The sequence below is a fragment of the Microcaecilia unicolor genome, chromosome 1, assembly GCF_901765095.1.
Source record: "Microcaecilia unicolor chromosome 1, aMicUni1.1, whole genome shotgun sequence".
Lineage (NCBI taxonomy): Eukaryota > Metazoa > Chordata > Amphibia > Gymnophiona > Siphonopidae > Microcaecilia > Microcaecilia unicolor.
Window position 1 is genome coordinate 521,061,205 of NC_044031.1, and position 17,521 is coordinate 521,078,725.

Here is a 17,521-nt window from a genome sequence, read left to right on the forward strand (position 1 = left end):
TGTTAAGAAAAATGGTGTCAACAATAAACAATAGAACACACTGGAGTTCATTTTCAAAAGAGTAAACAGTCCAAAAAGTGGAATAAATCTGCATTTGGACGTTTTTCTCACAAAACGTCCAAATTGACATTTTTAAAACCAATTTTTAGAAGTTTTTCTATGAAGTTCATCAGAAGTTCATTCAAATCACAAGGGGGCATGTCAGGGGCATGTTAAGGGCATGATCTGGGCGTTTCTAACACTTAAGAACACCCAGATCATGCCCTTTTTGGACTTAATAGAAAAACATTATGGCTGAAAAACACGTGGATGTTTTTCAGCCATAATGGAACAAAACAAAACCATCCAGGACTAAAACTAAGACGTTTTGAGCTAAACCTGTTTTTATTTAAAAACAAAAGGCACAAAAAGGTGCCCTAAATGACCAGATGACCACTGGAGAGAATCAAGGATGACCTCCTCTTACTCCCCCCCCCCCCCCCCCGTGGTCACTAACCCCCTCTCAACCCCCCAAAAATGTGATTTAAAACATTACTTGCCAGCCTTAGATGTAATAACCAGATCAATTAGAACAGCATGCAGGTCCCTGGAGTAGTCTATTGATGGGTGCAGTGCACTGCAGATAGATGGACCCAGGCCCATACCTCCCCCTACCTGTTACACTTGTAGAGGAAACTATGAGTCCCACAAAACTCCTCTAAAACCCACTACTCAAAGGGGGCACCTATATGTGGGTACAGTGGGTCTCTGTTGAGTTTTGGAGACAGGATAAGGGAGCAATGGTGAGATGTGTACCTGGGAGCATTTTATAAAGTCCACTGCAGTGCCCCCCAGGTTGCCCTATTGCTTTTCTCGAATGTCTGTGGGACCAGTCTGCTAAACGTGCTGGCTCTTCCGACATACCACTGGCTTGATTCTGTGTGTTTTTCACTTGGACTTTTTTTTTTTTAACAGACCAAAAAATAAAATGTCCAAATCACAAAATCTTATTCAAAACAGTATTTAAAAAAAAGAAAGATGTTTTTCTTTATTGAAAATGACCTTCTTTCCTATTCAGATTTTGGACTTTCTTTTGCAAAACGTCCAGTTAGACAGATGTCATATCAAAAATGCCCATCACTGTCTTCTTTGCTCTCAAACCACCACAGAGTGAAGGAAACAAAAAGTTCCAAGAACTCCAGAAGGTCAATATCTTCAAAACACAAAAGGTGTTATTCTCTGATAAAAGTTGCATAAACAATCTAGAATGTGTTTTGGCAATGAGCCTTCTTCAGGGGTCATAACTATACAATGAATAAAATAACCACATATACATGAGCAACCGAATGAACACCTAATGATTGAATACAGTGATGCATGACACAGTAAATATAGAGGAAAAATATATAAAACATATGGAATATGAAGTGTGAACAAAGTATACATTGTGTGTGCACATATATAACTCACAGCAAAAAACCCACCAGGTAAGTGATGAAGTGACAAAAACTAATGTGTTGTGAATATATTATTGTAATAATGATGAAATAGTGCAGATGTGACTGCAAAGAAGATAAAAACATGCAAGAGCTATTCAAGAAAGGAAAGGAATGAGAAGAATGAGAAAAAAAACAATGGTTTCCTTTGCTCTCAAAGCCATACAGAGTTTGAAGCAATGGCCCACTGACTCTCCCAATGCACCTCATTTATCAATCAGGTCACACACAATCAGGAGCGAGGGCAAAGCATGCTAAATTTGCATTTGCACTGGGCATTAAGTTGGCTATCAATTAATCAGACAGCTGCCTTTCCACTATATTTTTTATTCTTTGAACAGTTTGCTTTAGTCTTTACTTCTCTTGCCCTGGATTACCCCCAAATTGCCCTAAATTTCCTTTGCTTTGTTTTATAATTTTGTTTCAACTGAAACTTATATAAGAAACATCTGGCCATAAGCAAAAAAAAAAAAAAAGAGCATAAGCACAAGCAATGAGATCCATGTGTCAATCAAGAGGAACAGTCTACTGTTGAGTAGGCCCCAACCCATCAACCCATCAAATTAACAAATAGGCGCCATACCAGTTGCGCTGTCTTGGAAACGTCTTCACACCCTTGCACATTCTGCGGACTAGAAAACACAACTCAAATTACATTAAAGTAGGAACTGACCACTGATCTCTACCACATTCCAATGTGAATGAATATAGTAACATATAGTAACATAGAAGATAACGGCAGAAAAAAGACCTGCACGGTCCATCCAGTCTGCCCAACAAGACAATTCATGTGTGCTACTTTTTGTGTATACCCTACTTTGATTTGTACCTGTGCTCTTCAGGGCACAGACCGTATAAGTCTGCCCAGTACTATCCCTGCCTCCCAACCACCAGCCCCACCTCCCAACCACCGGCTCTGGCGCAGACCATATAAGTCTGCCCAGCACTATCCCCACCTCCCAACCACCAGCCCCGCCTCCCACCACCGGCTCTGGCACAGACCGTATAAGTCTGCCCAGCACTATCCCCGCCTCTCAACCACCAGCCCCGCCTCCCAACCACCAGCTCTGGCACAGACCGTATAATATTTAAAGAAATATTCAAATGTAATTGAGAATAAGAAACCAGACAGTCTTGATTGTGTAAATATTCACACCCTTTAGTATAATAAACCTGATACGTCTCTGGAAGTAATATTCAGTGACAGTTGAATATACCAGCTGCAGTATTTAAGTTAATACCTGTATTCCGCACTGCTATACATAGCATCTGCAACACTAAATAAACATGTAATGCAGTGACTGCTGTCACCATTATTCATTTCTTTTATGCTTGCTAATCACATGCGGACTGTGAAATATTGCAGGAAGACCTTAGGAAATTGGATGACCGGGCATCCAAATGGCAGATGAAATTTTATGTGGACAAATTCAAGGTGATGCACAGTGGAAAGAATAATCCGAATCACAGTTACCTGATGCTAGGGTCCACCTTGGGAGTCAGCACTCAAGAAAAAGATCTGGGTGTCGTTATAGATAATACGCTGAAATCTTCTGCTCAGTGTGCAGTGGCGGCCAAAAAAGCAATCAGGATGCTAGAAATTATTAGGAAAGGGTTGGTGAATAAAACCGATAATACTATAATGTCTTTGTATCGCTCCGTGGTGCATCTGCACCTTGAGTATTGTGTGCAGTTCTGGTCATCGTACCTCAAAAAAGATATAGCAGAATTAGAAAAGGTTCAAAGAAGAGTGACCAAAATGATAAAGGGGATGGAACTCCTCTTGTATGAGGAAAAGCTGAAAAGGTTAGGAAAAGAGATGTATGAGGGGAGATATGATTTAGATCTACAAAATCCTAAGTGGTGTAGAACGAGTAGAAGTAAATCAATTTTTTACTCATTCCAAAAGTACAAAGACTAGGGGACACTTGAGGAAGTTACATGGAAATAATTTTAAAACAAATAGGAGGAAATATTTTTTTACTCAACAAATAGTTAAGCTCTGAAACTTTTTGCCAGAGGATGTGGTAACAGCGGTTAGTGTATCTGTGTTTAAAAAAGGTTTGGACAAATTACTGGAGGAAAAGTCCATAGTCTGCTTGGCCAGTGTTTGGAAAACAGGATACTGGGCTAAATGGACCATTGGTCTGATGCAGTATAGCTACTCTTATGTTCTTATGTATATTAAATGCATATAATATCTATATAGCAGCCAAACATCACAGCTATATGGAAATCTGATACTGCCACCATTGTTGCCATTGTATGCATGGTATCAGAGTGGTTAGCCATACTTTCAGCTCAATACTATCCTTACAGTGACTAAAAATACATGGGAATAGGGAAGCTATGCATTTACAGGACACCATTAAATATATACCTTTTTTTAAATTGACCCCTCTAATTCCAACAATTGCCTTAGCAAGGCCCATAGTACATTAAATGGAGCCCACCTGGGTCCACTCATAGTAGATGATCTGATTCCAATACTCCTGGATGAAAACAATCAATCATTCTGTTTCTCTCAAAAGAAGAACACAGTTCTGATGGAAAAGAAACTCCAGGATAAATTTATTCAAAGGTACAGATTAGGTGAAAGCTATACGAAATTTTTAATATGTTTGAATATCCCTTAGGGCACTGTCAGGTCCATCACTGTAAAGTAAAAATAGTTTGGCTATACCAAGATACTGCCTTGATCTTTCATGTTGAAAGTATAAAATATAATAAGGAAATCAGTGAAACAAACTCCTACTTTAATGCATTTTTAATTGGATTTTTTATATGGCAAGAATATGAAAAATGTACAAGGATGTGAAGACCTTCATATGTAGCAGGAATAGTATGGAGACAGTAGGAGATCACACCTTCTAAAAGATATAAACAGGATGAAGTTTGTCCAGAGAGTAACTACTAAAATGGTCAGTGACCTTCGTCATAAAGCGCATGGGGACAGGCTTAAATATCTCCACGTATACTTTGGAAGAAATATGGGGGAGGAGAGATTGTTATATTCCTAATGATATTTGAATGTCTCGCACAACTCTGTACAATGTAATCCATAACCAAGTTGTAACAAATGTATTTCTATTATTCATATCTTATTGTAAGCCACACTGAGCCTTCAAAAAGGTGGGAAAATGTGGGATACAAATGCAATAAATAAATAAAATAAATAAATGATAGAGGTATTTAAATACCTATGCAGCATACATGCACAGGAGGTGAGTCTCTTTCAACTGATAGGAAACTCTGGAATGAGGGGACATAGGATGAAGGTGAAAGGAGATAGATTCAGAAGTAACCTGGGGAAATACTTCTTCACAGAAAAGGTGGTGAATTCATGGAACTGCCTCCAAGTGGAATCGATAGAGTTGAAAACAGTATCTGAATTCAAGAGACTTTGGGTCAAGTACATAGGAACTCTAAGGGAGAGATAGGGAGAATACAGGGCATGGATGGTCAGACTAGATAGACCATACACGTCTTTATCTGTCTACATTTTTTTCTGTTTCTATATTTCTAGGAGTATTCTGTATGGGCCAATATAGATGAAATCCGTGACCTTAGAGAGCCGAGGTTGGAAACCTGCAGTAGAGTTATGGAAATGATTGATTCATGAATGTCTGTGAATGGCTGAATTCAAGAGAGGTATACATGCTCCAGAAGCTCTATATTAGGCCAAGAAAGAATGGGGGGTAATTTTATAAGGGGGGTACCAACATTTACAGTAGATGCCAAGAATGCATGTAAATGACTAGATAGATCCAGAACAGAGACCAAGATTTAAAGAATCTCCAGTAAGGTATACCTTCACTAGTTCAACAGTCTTCTTGAAGCTCATGCTAATGTGCCCCTCACCCAAATCTAACACCTCATTCTCCACCTCTTTTCTGGTTCCTGACCCATGCCTGGCTTTATATTGCTATTTCCTGGTTCCTGCCCAATGTCAGGCTTGACATCTTTATTCCCTGGGCCCTGCCTTATGCTGAGGCCTGTGAGTTGGGCCTTGTATGGCCTTAGCCTCCATCTACGATCACTGTTCCTGTAGTGTCCACATCTACCCTCCCCCAAATACACACACCCAGGTATTTCTTGATGAGTGTATATTTATCGTGCCCCATTATAGATCTGAATGCAAAACATAGAGAAGGGGCAGTTTGAAGGAGTGGTTGAAAGCCAGTGGACATTATTAACCATATGACACATGTTAGAGGTGTACTACTGAAGTAAATCCAAAGAAGTGGTTCTCTTTTGGTAGGGAAATATAGTGTAGGTAGGCTAATTGAGTGCTAGGAGGGTCATAACTTAAGGATCATGAAGTGGCACTGCGAATGGAATCATGCAGAAGTTACTGCCACTGGTAGCATCCGCATGTTTCCACCCATGGGACTAACCTATAGCAGTATTCTCTAAACCACAGTACTCAACTGCCAACACAAGATCATTTAAACCAGACATTTAACTTTGACAAAAAAAGTTTGTCCTAGTTTGACGGGACAGACTTTTTCAAACTGGACTCCTGGTTACAATGAGGCACAAATTGTACAACAATGATAAATATCACGAAGTGCACAAAAACAGTATTTGCATATTAAAACAAACAGCACTGCAAATATGCATTTCTCCAGATTTACAACAAACAGTGCTTTGTGCTCAGCACAAAAACAGCATGATCAATTGCTTCCATAATATGACACCCATTTTCCAGTACAAACAGATCTTGCCCTGTTTCTCCCCACTTGATAAATGAGGTCCTATTTGGAAGCAGTGCATGTATATAGCACTATACACTGTTTGTGACAAATAGAATATATACAAAGCCTGGGGAATAATCAGTGGAAGTTAATAAGGAAAAACAATGTTAATTCATACCCTGAAACCAGCTCTTCACTAAACAGAAACAGTGAACAGAGAGCAGCAGTTCTACCAGTACTTTCCTCTCTGGTTGTCCAAACTGCAGCTGCTTTTGATAAGTCCATCTGCAATCCAAAGTGTAACGCTAAGCAAAAGAGACTGGGGTTTTTTTTCTGGTTTTGAACAACTTATTCCTGGCAGAGATAATGTATTTTCTACACATAGTTCATTATTTGGCAGGTTTTGTACTAGGTATATGTAGAGTTAATTGCAGTTTGAAAGAGGATAAAAGCCCGGGTTTTTTTTTTTCTCAAGGGCCTTTCATCAGGTCTCCTCCACATGCTGAAGTGTCATTTGTTTTAATAAAATAATTTCACAAAGGGCTCCTAAGAGCCCCCACCCCCCCACCCCCCGAGCTATGTATAGCAAATCACTGCTATGCATATGGACAGAGAGAACCAAAAGGGTTCTTATTTTCTGAGAAATATGTCGCTCAATATATTTATGCTGCTATAGAGGAGACTGTGGGGGGCGTGATGAGGGATTTTTTACATGCACATGGGCCTGTCTAATATGCCTTTCAATAGGGAAACCCTAGGGACCTGATTCACTATGGTTTTCTCATATTCTGTGTATATGATGAAAAGCTCAGTAAACCAGGCCCATGTGTCACTTCTAAACATTAAACAGTGTCCCCTGATTTTACTGTTAGTCATAAGTCCAGAGGACAAATTAGCTTATTGGAATGAAATGTTATCTTACCAGAACTCTAACAGGGTCACTACCATAGTCAGATCAGAATCCAGTTCTGCCCAATTAATTCCAAGTTCCTGTCTTTTGCAGGCTCGCTAGTTACCAGCCCTGCTTAATCATATTTCAATCTTAGATTAAATTAATTCTTGAGAAGTTTGCTATCCTGAATGGAAGAGGAAATAATCGACTGGGGCACAGCTGAATTATTGGTTTTCTATCAGCATAGGAGGAACACTATGATCCATTCCAGAGGAGACCATGTAAAGCACATCCAAATAACAATAGACAAGCTGATTTTGATTTTGAACATCTAACTACCTGGAACACAAGGCATTAACTCCATTAAAATGTCATTTTCCACAGAATTAACAGTTCAGAATGTTCTGACATTTTTTATATTTATATAAATAATCAGATAACCCCTTAAAATAGACCCCATAATCATTACAACACCGTTTCAACAAGGATTTGCTGCTAGGTAATACCTGATCGTGTTAAATTAATGAAATTTCAACCTAGAGTTAAGCAACTATAGCTGAAATTCGAAGGGCAACTGGTCATATCATTTTCTATCAAATTATTGATGTGATAATTGCCTACCATGCCCTACTGATTCTAGCTGTTAGGTAGAGATTTCTAGCAACATCTCAGTTACAGTGTGTCAGCATGCAACTTCTCTTTAGCCAAAACAGAGGAAGAAAAACAGATGACCCATACAGAAAGTAAATGTGTAAGGCCCAATTTTCTGATACGTACAGTATAAACTTAAATTCCAACACTTCAAATAAGAAACAAAATATACATCCAAATCAATAATTATATTTAGAAAAAGAAAAAGGAACAAAGATGGTATATTACATCCAACAGCTTACCCTAAAAGGGAGAGAATCCACACAGAAATGAGGAGATGTATCTAGAAACAACATTAAGAGGCCCTTTTACTAAGCCATGTGAAGTGCCTATGCGCGCCCAACATGCGGCAAATTGGAGATACCGCCCAGTTAACCACGTGGTCCTTGCGGTAATTTCAATTTTGGCGCGCATCCCCTACACGCGTCTGAAAAATATTTTTTATTTTCTGGCACACATAATGGACACGCGCCAGGTGGCATCTGATGCGCGTAGGTCATTACCGCCCAAATTCTTCACCACTAGGTCTATGGCTGGCGGTAAGGTCTCAGACCCAAAATGGACGTGTGGCAATTTTGATTTTGCCGCATGTCCATTTTCGCCCCCCCCCCCCCCAAAAAAAAAAAATAAAAGGCATTTTTTTGCAGGCGCGCTGAAAAATGGATCTGAGCGTGCCCAAAACCTGTGCCTACACTACCGTAAGCCATTTTTCAGCACGCCTTTGTAAAAGGACCTCTCAGTACCTCTTCCAACCGCATTTGGCCTGTAGAGCATAAAACCACTTCAGCAGTGTTCCTCACAAAAAAAAGAACTTAAGGGGGCAGGTGTGTCTCTTCATCAAGATATGAAATGTGCCACTATGGCTCGGCCAATGGAAAGTACATGATCCTTCAATCTGAGCGTTGCTTCAAAATCCAGTAGAAATGTTGCTCCCACTTCTCCTGCAGTGGACACATCCAAGGATAGCAGACCTGAGGCAAGGAGCAGGAAAGGTTTTATAAGCTCCCGGAATACATTTTCATCTTCTGCTTCTTCTTCTTCTTCACCATAGCACTGAATAAATAAGAGGAAAATCAACAAAATATAAGGCTACAAGTACAAGTAGATAATCAGTCAGGGTCATCATGTATTTTTCACTTGGCATTTTTTTTTTTTACTGGGAAAATTCAAACAGGCTAATTCGTCATCCAATTCTATTTCTAGCAATATAGCCCTCATTACATCCTGAGTTGAGATCATAGTGATCATATTCTAATTTGATTTTTATGAGTGATGGCCTTTTGGTTAATGTTTTCAAACTTATTTTTTTTTTGCCACAAAATTCGTTAATGATAAAGACATTTTTTAAAAAAGAAGGAAACCAAATCTTTGCTTAAAACAGGTCAAGAAGCTAATATTCAAACAACGGTATCCACCCAGCTGATTACGTTACATACAGGAGGGCCTGGACAGCCCAGGCCCAGCCACTTTTGCTCGAGGCCTGCCCTAACTAGCCCCAACCCAACATCCCTCACTGCCTTTTCTCCCGTGGGTACGGGTCCGGCCATCCGGGAGAGTTGCCTGCCTCAAATTCTGCCCCTCCCTGCCGCTGCCTTGGTCCCTGCAGCATTCTTATTTTTAGCCCGTCGCTGGAAGCACTGCGATTCACACAGGCAGCTCCACTCCCCTCTTCCGTGTCCATCTGGCCCTATGTAAACAGGAAGTGCATCAGAGAGGGCCGGATGGACGTGGCAAAAGGGAGCGGAGCTGCCTATGTGAATTGCAGTGCTGCTGGCGATGGGCCAAAAAAGAATGCTGCAGGGACCAAGGCAGCGGCAGGGAGGAGCAGAATTTGAGGCAGGCAATGCTCCCGGATGGCCGGACCCGGAGCCGCAGGAGAAAAGGCAGCAAGGGTGTTGGATTGGGGCAGGATGAATTGGAGGAAGGCAGAAGTGCTGGACTTGGGGAGGGGTAGTGCTGCTGGACTTGTGGGAGGAAGGGGATTGGAGGGAAGGGAGAGAGTTGCTGGAGGTGGGAGGAAATGGAGGAGGGGATCTGTATGGAAGCTTCAGGCCAGGGGAGGGAGAGGAGGAAGGGGCTGGAGAGAAGGAAGAGAGCTGCTGGACAAGGGAGGAAGAGGAAGAAGGGACTGGAGGGAAGGGAGAGATCTGGTGGACTTCAGAGGAAGAGGGGGCTGGAGGGAAGGAAGACAGCTGCTGGACTGGGAGAAATAGGAGGAGGAGACTGGATAGAAGGAAGAGAGCTGCTGGCACTGCCACTCCCATTGAAATTATTGGGAGTTGAGTAGGTGTGAGGTAGGAGTAGGGGTGTGGGCAGGGCATATCAGGTGGCAGGTGTTTCTCTAGTGCCCATCCACCCAACCTGTTGGCCCACCCCAAAACTGCCTTCTGGCTACATCACTGATACAGAAAGATCTGAATAGGGTCTTCTTGTTAACAAAAAAATGTCTTTTAGGTTTTATTTTCATGTCTAATTCTATCTCTTTGAGCTTTCCTCCTCTTCAATTCTAAATCATGAGCTGCCTGCTCAGTTCCTGTGGTGTCTAGTTTTCGTCGTGGCATATTAGTTGTTTTAGGTTGCTTTTTTAATAGTAGTGTTTCTGTTTTGTTACAGTCCTTTTCTTGTTCTGATTTGTCACAGTAGTTCAAATCAGTTGTAATGTTGTTGTAGCTGAGTGTGTGAGAGAGGGAGCGTTAGAGAAAGTGTGTGTCTTTGTGAGAGTGACCCTTGTCACAGTGGAGGGTCAATGGTTTGATGTTTTTTCTGTTGTATGGCCCCCATCCTTGTAATATTTTGTGTGTGTGTGATAGACAAAGTGTGCAGTGTGAAAGTGTGTGTGTGTGTGTGCGTCTGTGTGAGTGAGAGACAGAGTGTGTATGTGTATTAGAGAGTGAGTGTTAGTCGCTCCTTGTAGCCGGTGTTTGTGGGCTTTGAAAAGTGAGTTTGTATGTGTCAGTGAGCTGCTAGGACTCCCTGTCACAGTGGAGGGGGTCACTGGCTCCTTATAGCGAGTTATTTTAGGGTACAAATTAGTGCTTTTTTTTCACTTGCCTGCCCCCACCCCTTTTTCTAATATTGTGTGTGTGTGAGTCAGCGAGTGATAGATAAAGTGTGTCTCTCTGGGAAACAGACAGAGAGCATGAGAGTGAGGTGTCAGAGTGGAGTGGGTCAGTTGGTCCTTATGGGTTTTTTTTTTTGTTTAGGTTAAAATCAGTGCTCGTTGTTGTTTCGCTTGCCCCCACCCCTTCTTCTAATATTGTGTGTGTGTGTGTGTGCTTGGGTGAGAGAGTGAGTGAGAGAGAAAGTGTGTCTTTCTGGGAAAGAGACAGAGCATGAGAGTGAGCTGTCACAGTGGTGGTGGTTAGTGGCTCCTTATATCCATTTGTTGCAAGGTGCAAATCAGGGTTTTGTTTTTATTTGCTTTCCCCCACCCCTTCGTTTAATATTGTGTGTGTGTGCCAGTGTGTGAGAATGAAAGAGAAAGTGTTTTTATGTGGGAAATTGACAGTGAGTGTGAGCTGCTAGTGTGTCTGTGTGTGTCTGTCTGTGTGTGTGTGTGAGTGAGTGAGAGAGTGCTAGTGAGCTGCTAGTACACCCTGTCTCAGTGGAGGTTCAGTGTCTCCTTGTAGGCAGTTGTTGGAGCAGTTTGAAAGGCAGGCTCGTTTTGCAGTCGCGTGCCGGTCTCTTCCACCCCCCCCCCCCCCCCCCATACATGTTGTTGTTGTTCCGCCCCTTCTGCTGACTGGTGCTGTTCAGTGAGCCAAAGGGGCGTGACAGGTATGCCTTTGCTTGCAGCAAAGCAGGATGTGTGTGTTTGTGTGTGTGTGTGTGTGTGTGTGTGTGTGTGTGTAGCGAGTGAATGCACGTGCTTACCTTTTGCTGTTGGCTCCTGAACAGTTTTGGATCCCTGCTTGGTCTGGTGGTTCTCTTATCTCCTGCATTAGTTTCTCATCGGCCAGGTCTCCGCATTGGCTCCTCCCCGGATGGTAGCGGTTCTGGCCTTGGTTATCTTTGTTCCACGGTTCCTCCCTCTGCTGCTATCCTAGTTCTTGTCCAGTCTTCCCCTCCCTACCCCCTCTGATGTCCACGCCCCCTCCTGTCCTGCCTCCTGCTCCGATTTCCTTGCCCATGTCCAACAACAGACCTCCTTCCTGTTGTCTGAGTGAAAATAGTAGTGGTCCTGCCATCCCTCCCTAGAGCCTGCCATTTCCCAGCGATTTACACTGCTGCTCCCCATGCAATTTCCAGGGCTTCTCCCTCTGCTCCTATCCTTGTGCTTGTCCATCCTCCCTCCCTCCCTCCCCCACGGATGTCCACACCCCCTCCTTCGCCCCTCTCCGTCCGATTTCCACCAACTGTCCTCTGTTCCTGATTTGTTCTGTGTGTGTGTGTGTACATCACCCTTGTCTCCCTCCCTCCTCCACCGTCCCTCCCGTTGCCGAGTTCCATGCCCTCCTCCGTAGTTGCAGATTTGTTGTGCACCTCCGATGTACATGGCTCCTCCCCTCCAATTTCCACGCCCCCTCCTTCCCTCCCTATTGGCTGCATTACGTCCAGAACAGGAGCTGCTAGTGGAGGCGGGGCTTGGAGTGTTGCTCCTTGAAAGTTTGGTCTCTACTGCGCATTTGCGGGTGAGTACGGTCACTCACAATTTATATGTTTGATATATATATATATATATATATATATATATATATATATATATATATATATATATATATATAGTGAATAATCTTTTCTGCAATCCATTGTTCTGGACTGCAGCTATCAGACTTGGATTTTGAAAAATCTTTTATTGTTACAAGAGTTCGGCAGCTCCCTGCTCTGTACTTACCTCGTCATTTCTCCTTAAAACTTAAGGCTTTCAAAGAACTTATTATGGATTAGGAAACAGCTCCCTTCCCTCAGGAAGCCTTTCTCATTTTTTGTTTTTATTTATTTCCAATTATAGGATCTTTTACTGTAGTACAGTTTTTCAATTCCCATGCAGCAAGTATCCTAATTGCAGTATGCTATGTGCAAAGCATGTGTGCTAATTGTAGTGATTGTTTGTTCCCAGCATCTCCCCATACTGTTAAGGAACAGAAAACCTCTTTATCATGTGATCTGACAGCACAAATCCTGTGTGGCCATAAACCACCTTTTTTTTCACAGGATATGTTTGCCATGATGCATATTCTAGTTGTCCAGAGATTAAACCATGGCAAAGCTTTGTTGACTTCAACTTCCAACACAACATTGCAATGACATCAAATTTTAAATAAGAATATAAGCGTTGCCATACTGGGACAGACCAAAGGTCCATTAAGCCCAGTGTCCTGTTTCCAACAGTGGCCAACCCAGGTCACAAGCACCTGGCAAGAACCCAAAACTGTACTGCTACCAATCTACTTACTGGTTTCACCAAATGATTATACATTTGATGAAATATCACTGGTTTCCTGTATCTTATCAGATCATGTTCAAAATTTTACTCCTTATCCTTCATATGTTCATTACTTGACATATTTTTCAGATATGATTTTACCCTTATGGGTTCTCTTGTTCTTTAAGATCTGCCTCACAGGTCTGTCTTACTATTCTTCTGTATACTAAGATTTATCTGGATACATTACACTTGACTGATTTTCCTTATATTGCCCCAGTTCTCTGGAATTCTTTGTCTGAACCTAGCACAACGTTTGCACAGGACCCCCTTAATATATTGCCTATCCTTGCAGCCCAGATCAATATTCAAAGCTTAAATAAAAAAACATGTTCCATAAAACAGCAAAAACGTAAACAATCTCAATTTCAATAGAACATTGGGGGGGGGGGGGCCCTTTTACAAAGCTGCTAATGCACAGGTAGCACACAGCAAATCGGCACTACCGCCAGGATAGGACATGCACCTGGCAGTAATTCTGAGTTTGTCATGCACCAAATCCTGTGGTAGAAAATATTTTTCGATTTTCTATTGCAAGGGTTGTACCGGTGTTAATTGGCAGCATGACCACATTGGCGTGTGCTACATGGTTACCGTGCAGGTAGTGTGTGAGTCTTTACCACTAGGTCAATGGCTGGCAGTAAGAGCTCAGGCTGTAAATAGGAACACATTAGTTTTACTATTAGTGCAGGACCATTTCCCAGCCCATTAAAAAATGGCCTTTTTCCCAGCCATGGTAAAAAGTAGCCCAGTGTGTGCCAAAAAATGTGCCCACACTACCGCAGGCCATTTTGTTTATAGTGGCTTTGTAAAAGGACTCTAAATGAAGCTACATTTTTTCACATACGGCCATGGACCCTGTTTACTAAGCTGTGCTAAGGGTGCGCTAATGTTTTTAGTGTGCACTAAATGCTAGACACCCATATATTCCTATGGGTGTCTTTAACATTTAGCTTGCGCTAATTTTAGGTGCACTAAAAATTCTAGCACACCTTAGTAAACAGGGCCTTATATATATTTAAACATTATAATATGTGTGGCTTTCTAATAGCCTAATTATTTATAAAATTGAACTTTAAAAATTAAAGTCTAACAAAGTTAAACCTAATTATTTCTCGTATACCTCATAATTTATCTTAAATAGGCTTTTGTAACCTGAAGAGTTTGCTTTCTTCACAGATTTTAATATGAAGATAGTTCTATAGGATGGAAACAGATACAGTGGTGGAAATAAGTATTTGATCCCTTGCTGATTTTGTAAGTTTGCCCACTGACAAAGACATGAGCAGCCCATAATTGAAGGGTAGGTTATTGGTAACAGTGAGAGATAGCACATCACAAATTAAATCCGGAAAATCACATTGTGGAAAGTATATGAATTTATTTGCATTCTGCAGAGGGAAATAAGTATTTAATCCCTCTGGCAAACAAGACCTAATACTTGGTGGCAAAACCCTTGTTGGCAAGCACAGCGGTCAGACGTCTTCTGTAGTTGATGATGAGGTTTGCACACATGTCAGGAGGAATTTTGGTCCACTCCTCTTTGAAGATCATCTCTAAATCATTAAGAGTTCTGGGCTGTCGCTTGGCAACTCGCAGCTTCAGCTCCCTCCATAAGTTTTCAATGGGATTAAGGTCTGGTGACTGGCTAGGCCACTCCATGACCCTAATGTGCTTCTTCCTGAGCCACTCCTTTGTTGCCTTGGCTGTATGTTTTGGGTCATTGTCGTGCTGGAAGACCCAGCCACGACCCATTTTTAAGGCCCTGGCGGAGGGAAGGAGGTTGTCACTCAGAATTGTACGGTACATGGCCCCATCCATTCTCCCATTGATGCGGTGAAGTAGTCCTGTGCCCTTAGCAGAGAAACACCCCCAAAACATAACATTTCCACCTCCATGCTTGACAGTGGGGACGGTGTTCTTTGGGTCATAGGCAGCATTTCTCTTCCTCCAAACACGGCGAGTTGAGTTCATGCCAAAGAGCTCAATTTTTGTCTCATCTGACCACAGCACCTTCTCCCAATCACTCTCGGCATCATCCAGGTGTTCACTGGCAAACTTCAGACGGGCCGTCACATGTGCCTTCCGGAGCAGGGGGACCTTGCGGGCACTGCAGGATTGCAATCCGTTATGTCGTAATGTGTTACCAATGGTTTTCGTGGTGACAGTGGTCCCAGCTGCCTTGAGATCATTGACAAGTTCCCCCCTTGTAGTTGTAGGCTGATTTCTAATCTTCCTCATGATCAAGGATACCCCACGAGGTGAGATTTTGCGTGGAGCCCCAGATCTTTGTCGATTGACAGTCATTTTGTACTTCTTCCATTTTCTTACTATGGCACCAACAGTTGTCTCCTTCTCGCCCAGCGTCTTACTGATGGTTTTGTAGCCCATTCCAGCCTTGTGCAGGTGTATGATCTTGTCCCTGACATCCTTAGACAGCTCCTTGCTCTTGGCCATTTGTAGAGGTTAGAGTCTGACTGATTCACTGAGTCTGTGGACAGGTGTCTTTCATACAGGTGACCATTGCCGACAGCTGTCTGTCATGCAGGTAACGAGTTGATTTGGAGCATCTACCTGGTCTGTAGGGGCCAGATCTCTTACTGGTTGGTGGGGGATCAAATACTTATTTCCCTCTGCAGAATGCAAATAAATTCATATACTTTCCACAATGTGATTTTCCGGATTTAATTTGTGATGTGCTATCTCTCACTGTTACCAATAACCTACCCTTCAATTATGGGCTGCTCATGTCTTTGTCAGTGGGCAAACTTACAAAATCAGCAAGGGATCAAATACTTATTTCCACCACTGTATGAAATAGTATCAGACCTACTATGAAACAATCTGGAAATCTTATTTGAAAAATACACAAAAATTGAGCTTTTCTAATCTTAGGCTGGACAATTGTATTCATCATCTAATTTAGATCCTGATTATACAAAGCTTTAAAAGTCATACATATTTCTTAAATTGGGATCCATAAGAATTAGGAAGTCAATGTAATTTTACTAATGCAAGAGAAATATGATCTTTCAACTTGCAGCCTGAAATTAATTGAGCTGCTCTATTTTGGATCATCTGCAATTTATGCAAAGTGTGTTTAGATAATCCTATCAGTAAAGACTTGCAATAATCCAATATATTCAGCACAAAAGCCTGAACAACTGTTCTAAGTTGCTCATTCATATAAAGAAGCTTTTATAAGTTTAATGTTATGAATACCAAACACAACTCCATTCTAGGTGTATTCTAGAGATATGCATTATTAGTATTTCAGATTCTTCTGACTGGTGTTCCTCAGTATCTAAATACTTTTCTTACTTTTGACATACCTTCTCGCTCATTATGTTCTTTACAACATAAGGGGTCCTTTTACTAATGTGCGCTGAAAAATGGCTTGCGGTAGTGTAGGCGCAGGTTTTGGGCGCATGCTGCTCCATTTTTCAGCGTGCCTGTAAAAAAGGCTTTTTTAAAATTTTTGCCAAAAATTAACGTGCAGCAAAATCAAAATTGCTGTGTGTCCATTTTGAGTCTGTGACCTTACCACCAGCCATTGACCTAGCAGTAAAGTCTCACATAGTAACTGGGCGGTATTGACCTATGCATGTCAAATGCCACTTGGCATGTGTCCGATACCTGCGTCCGAAAAAAAAAAAATTTCAGCCATGCATATTGGACATGCGCTAAAAATGAAATTACCACAAGAGCCATGGGGTAGCCAGGCAGTAATTCCATTTTGGTGTGCGTTGGGCATATGTAGATGCTTATGCGGCTTAGTATAAGGGCCCCTAAGTTATTTACTATCCCATCTCACTTACATATCAAATCAAACGCTGCAAGCTCTTCTTGATTTTTCCGTGCTAGCACCTATGTTATGGAACTCTTGTCCTTTGGAGTTTAGATTTGAACTTTCAATTACTAAATTTAAAACACATCTTGAAACATATCTCTTCACTCGGACTTATCCTGAAGTTAATCAACTCCGAACCTAGTCAACGTTGGGCAACCCCTTTGACAGTAATATATGTATTAACACAGTCTTTGTCTTCCATCAGCACTTCCTTTCCTTTTTTGATTTAGATTTTAATTTAATTTTAATGATTATCCCCCAGACTCTATATGGCACCCAAAATTGGGCACCGATCCAAGATGTGAGCCCTACTGAATTGGCTAACAAGCCAATTAATGCCAATAATTGTGTGCTAATTGACACTAATTTGAGAGACCGATGATGACTGAGATGAGTGAATAATGATTAGCTGCTATTAAAGAGTACCTTCATTGTATTTATGCTCATATGAACCACAGTTGAACAAGGAGTGGTTCTGTTTCTCTATTAATTGATACATTGGGCAGCTTTGTTTATACCCACAGAAGTGAT